Source organism: Macaca fascicularis, chromosome 18, assembly GCF_037993035.2.
Source record: "Macaca fascicularis isolate 582-1 chromosome 18, T2T-MFA8v1.1".
Taxonomy (NCBI): Eukaryota; Metazoa; Chordata; class Mammalia; order Primates; family Cercopithecidae; genus Macaca; species Macaca fascicularis.
The window spans coordinates 50,047,986-50,053,985 of NC_088392.1; positions in this window are offsets into that span (position 1 = coordinate 50,047,986).

The window sequence follows — 6,000 nt, forward strand, 5'->3', positions numbered from 1 at the left end:
TACCATATTCAACATGCGTCATATGACACATACATGTCACTTGTATGATACATGACATGTGTGTCACATATGACTCGTTCTATATGACACACATTTTGTCTGTAACACATATGACACATTTGTCATGTATGACCCATATGACACTTGTATGACACACATCACATGCATGCCACACGTCATATTTCACACCTATGTTACATATGTCACATGACTCCTGTCTTATATATGTCACATAAGATTCATATTTGAATTTTCGTATTTCACATATGAAAAATGACATACTTGTCACATCTTGTATGACTAATGCATGTCACACATGACATATAACAAATATGTCACATGACACATACATCTATATGTCATTGTGGCTTATTTGTATCATATGTGACATATATGTGTCACGTGTGACATATGTCATTTTTGTCTTGTCATACAGTATTTCACACATGACCCTTATGTCTTATATGACACATGCCACATATGGGCACATATGTAAACCATCTCTATATATTTCCTTCTAACCAATGCCAAGTTCAAGTCAGGCACGTTTTCTCAGAATCTTCTTTTGTTAATTAGTGGACCTCTTTGGGTTCCTACTTTTATGGAGTGGTTCACTTTTAGTGGTCAAGTTGACACTCCACCTTGAATCAGCCTTTTTTCGTTTCTTGCTCTTATGCCTTAGGCATATATTAGACAAAGCTGAAATATTCAGAGTTACAGTCAGGTTTGAAACTCAATTACTTTCGTGGTGTCTAATTTTCACTTCATTTGGAGGAAAACAAAGTTTTAAAGTTTTTATGTAATACTTTAGGTCTTTTCTTTTTTTAATTCAGGAGGATCACCATGTTATTATATAGGAAAATGAGATTACATTTGACAATAGATCAAATAATCTACTTTTCTTCTTAATGTAGACATCTGGGCTATATGCAAAGTTGCTGTCTTAATTTGTGAATTAGAAAGAGATCCCTTTGAGACAGCCAAATGACAGAAGGTCCCTGGGGAAATTCTAACCAGCCTCTGTACTGAGGTGAAGCCTCGGGAAGTTCACCATGTTTGCAGCACTGAGGAGCCTGGCCCCTCCCCTTCCTGTGTGGAGCTTGGGATTCCAACCGCAGGCGGGAAGCGCTCTAGCTGGCGGCTCTGGCCTTGTGAGGGATACCTATGTCCCCCCGCCCTCTTTTATTTCCCTTTCACCCAATAAACCCTACTTTACTTACGCTTTAAATCATCTGCGAGCCTAAATTTTCATGGCTGTGGGACAGACAAGAACCTTGTCTTTAGCTGAACTAAGAAAAAGTCCTGCAACATCTTTTGGCGCGCAGTGTCGGGGCACCAGAAGCGGTGAGTGAAATGGAGACTCAGAACCTCTCACTGTTGCTTGAGCTTTTCCTTCCTTTTTTGGGACCGTCCACCCGCCACCCTCTGCCGGGATGGGGAGCATGGCTCAAGGCTCCCGGGGCAGCTGGCTGTCATTTTCCGCCATGAACAAACAGCTGGAGCTTCTCCTTCCCCGCCAAGAGATTCATCTCTATCCACCAGTAATCAAACTTTTCTCCCTGGTGGAGAAACCACTTGCGTAAGAGTAAGAGTTTCTTCCCCAGGCATTTTTAAACTGTTTCTTTTCTTTCCCTTTCTCAACCCCATCAGCAAATGAACTTTAAAATTTTTTTTTTTTAATTGTGTAAGATGTTTTGCTAGGCCAGCCCCTGCCCCTAAACACCCAACTATCACTGTTGATATTTTCTGCCAAGATTTGGTTGTGAAATCAAGCCTCCATTTTGCTTTATATCCTGGGGGCCTTGGCCGGTAACCACTTGGCAAAGCTTTTGGCAACCCTGCCATAGGGGATGAGCCCTCTCTGGTTTGATATCTGCATGTTTTCCTAGACATGTCTTTTAAAGGGCCCCACCGAGCAACTGGGTGTTCTTCTGCCTGTGTGTGTACTGTGTGTGATGTCTGTAAGAAGAGCTCTGATTAAGTTGAACTAAAGAAAGACAAGTGCTTTGATCAGTATTTTGTAAGGGAAGTTAAAAGCTGTGGTACCTTTCAGGTCACGTGACTTTAATCTTTTAGAAATAAAAACAGCCCTAAAGACTGTTAGTAAAATGCAGGTCAGATGCAAGGTTTGCTAAGTGTTTTGAGGTTACAAACTGCTTTTTGGGTTTTGAGAACTATTTGGCTTGCTGGCTTCACAATTGGTAAGGCCTGGGAACATATGGAATTAACCACACCCTTAACTAAGAAGGCAAATCTTGGCTGTAGTTAGCACACAATTAAAGCAATTTACCAAGTTTTACCTTAAAGCTAAAAATTGCTAGGCTACTAGAAATGGATTTACATACAAGGTGTGTAAAAACAGGAAAATGTGTTTTTTAGTAAAAGATTATAAGAAGACATGGAAATGTAAACTTTTGCCTAGGGTTAAAGAATTGTTTTACATTAAATTAGGAAAGCTGAAGGTTCAAAGAAGTGGTGGAAGAATTGTGGAAATTAATCTTTTAGAAGAGGTTCTCTGTGTGAACATATTGACTAAATTCAAAAACAGGGTATTATATGGTTTTCTGTAAATTGAGCATTGAAATAAAAGCATAACAAGGTTTCCCTAAGGCATTAATCTGTTATTTGGCAATATTTGCAAAGGTTTATAAGAGGTTTTTTCTTCCTTAAAATTTCTGCATCATCATTTTGGCAACATAGTAACTTACGGTACTCTTGAATTCTATTTTGTAATATCAAGTGTTTGAAACCTCGAACATTTAACAGCCTTCCCAGAATCAAACTTCAGTTTCAAAATTGTCTTCCCTGGTACTTGGCTTTTTGAATACTTCAGAGCATCCCTGAAGTGTCCAGAAAAGAGAGGTAAATAGGATTATTTGACATGTTTAGCTACAAGGGATTGCCAAAATGATGCTCAATTTTTCTTAGGTTATGACTTGGTGAATAATGCTAATATATGTTTCAAAATTGTATGGGATTTCTAAACTTTGAATGTCTGCGTATATGCTTAATTAAGGTTGTGATTAATTATGATTAATTAAGGTTTTTATGTTAAGTTATTATAAACCTCAGAGATAATCAAACTTTTTGTGAATTGTGTTTCTAAGTGGAACTACCCTGGACATGTTATTCACAACAATTGTTGTCTTGTTTTAATTCTTTTCAAAAGATGGTTTATAATAAGCTATAGGACTGTAACAGGTGCTCTCAAATACAAGCTTCTGATAACTTTGGAAATTGTAACATTGGAATAAAGGAAAATGTACAGGACTCACGAAGAGCTGAAATGTTGATGAATATCAAGCAGAACAACAGTTAGCTAAATGGACTGAACTCAGAAAGCTAAAGAAAACTTTTTGACGTTTGATTAGAATATTGCTGATCCATGTTTTATTTTTCATAGTCAAGGGAACTTATTTGAACTATTTATGGCCTTTAATAATTAAGCAAGGTGTGCCCCTATGATCAAGATTGGGAGTGTGTTTGTTTCTCTCTGCCTGGGTCCTCTAGAATTTGGAAACTATCTGTGAATACGCTTAACTGACGGCAATATAGTTGTTTGCATCAGTGCAATAAGAATCCATTTCCTTTTGCAACAGAATGCAAATGGAAGAATTGGTTATTTTACTAAGGCTTTGATGGGAAGGCATGCTTCCCTTTAAGGAGTCAATATCAGCTTACTAAGGAGTCAATATCAGCTTACAGAACTGATAGAAGCCCAGTGGGGAAACTGGCCTGCTACCCTTGTCTGTGCAGTCCCTGTACAGGGTTCCTGACCTGTGGTCAGTAAGGAATGTCACTTTCTAACAGGTCTAGGAGTTCCCAGTTTATCTTGGGACCTTAAGAAGAGAAGATCCTCCAACTCACAGGTATTTGAGTATACAAACTCATGGTGGGGCTTGGCTTTAAAAAGTCTTATCTGAGATTCCTTGTGGAAGAGAATTAAGAGAATTCCATCAAAGCCAATCCAAAAGCCCTATGTAGAAATAATTATTCTTGCTGTACTTTATGCAAATAATGAGGCCAAGTATAAAACTAAAGTCTATTTAAACAACTCAGTCCTATGATGATTTATTTTTTTTAAAAACATGAGGAATGGAGAGAGAGAAATCATATTTCAAAACTTGTCATTAATTTCTAAGCTCATTACTTGTTTTTCAGTTTTTGCCTACATTTTTAGACTAACCCTGCTTGTTCGTGTGAACCAACCAGCAATCTCTGGTTGCAGCTCAAAAAGAACAAGAGGGGGCCGGGCGCGGTGGCTCACGCCTGTAATCCCAGCACTTTGGGAGGCCGAGGCGGGCGGATCACAAGGTCAGGAGATCGAGACCACGGTGAAACCCCGTTTCTACTAAAAATACAAAAAATTAGCCGGGCGCGGTGGCGGGCGCCTGTAGTCCCAGCTACTCAGGAGGCTGAGGCAGGAGAATGGCGTGAACCCGGGAGGCGGAGCTTGCAGTGAGCTGAGATTGCGCCACTGCACTCCAGCCTGGGCGACAGAGCGAGACTCTGTCTCAAAAAAAAAAAAAAAAACAAAACAAAACAAGAACAAGAGGGATGGTTAATGTAGAAATCCAGATTAATATTTTAGTTCTGAGCAGTTATCCTGCAAATCCTGCCAGGTGATGGAATAAATAGGGTCCCCAATACCCAGAGGTTTCCATTTGGGAAAGTAAAACCAAGGGAGGTAACCAAAGCCAAGCACCATGCACCCAAATCCTAGCAAGCAGAACCATAGCTAGCAGTTAGCTGGGTGTGTCACATTACATCATTTTCTCTCCTTTGTTGGTGGAGGACTCAGTTCCAATTTCACCTTAGCGTTTGGCTTATGATAAGCAGTCCATGCAACCCCTCGAGATACATTTTTTGTTCCAGACTCAATTCCAAGCTTTGGGTCGAAGTCCTAGGAAAATATACTGGATTTGAGGGATCCACAGGCAAATGACAACAGAGGTTAAAAGGCACAGCACAGGTGAATGTGGCTGATTCCTGCTCATTAAGCCAACCCCAAGCTTTGTGTTTCATGGATAAAGGCCACGTTAGTATCCACAGCATAAATGAGGTCTAAGGAATCCAAGGCTACTGACAGCAGGGGAGATAGGGAGTATGTAGGAAGGTGCATATGATTCCCACCCTCTTCACCCCCTTGCTTCTTGGGTGCCAGCTGCTTTGACATTCATGGCAGCACCTGCCAAGATCACTGGAACTCAGGGATGCGAGGATGAAAGAGGGAAAGAGGATGCTCTTCTCTCTCTCCCTCACTTACCTCTGGATATCTGTTATAAAGAGAAGGGAACCAGGGGTGACTGCTCCCCTCTTTCTAGACATGTAGCCATTCATTTTCAGTCTGTACCCCTTTAGAATGCATCATGAAACTCTGGGGCTTCTTTGAAAAAATGCCTTCTTTTTATTCCTTTCTCCTCGGTCCCCTCTTCCCTGATAGGTAATTGTGTCTCTGTACTATGCTGTTTTCAGATACATCTTCCAAACTGAAAAGAGTTAGTTTCCCAAACCTTAAACTTGTTGGCTTAAGATGGGGCCCAGGGGAAGGGAACCCAAAAGCCCAAGCCGGCAAAAGGATAAAAGTTTTTTTTTTTTTTTTTTTTTTTAAACCAGTCAGGCTTTTGGCCTCCCTCTCCCTGTGCAAACTGGTAAAAGGCCTCGGGATCTTTGAGCTGTCCTTACCCTTCCCCGTGTTTCATTTTAATACTTCTTTTCTAATAACCTGGTTTGTCTCTTCTTGCCTTCAGGCCATCAAACTCCAAACAGTCATGCAATGGAGCCTTTGACGATGGCCCCTTCTTCTGGGAACCGTTAGATAGGCCTCTAAGGGAACTCTGACTGCCGTTTCCCCAAAACAGTGCCCCCTGTCAGCAGGAAGCAGTTAAAATTAGTGTTCATCCTTATCCTTAATCTAATGGCAGTTAGATGAACTTCTTTTTTTTTTTTTTTTTTTTTTTTTTTGAGACGGAGTCTCGCTCTGTCACCCAGGCTGGAGTG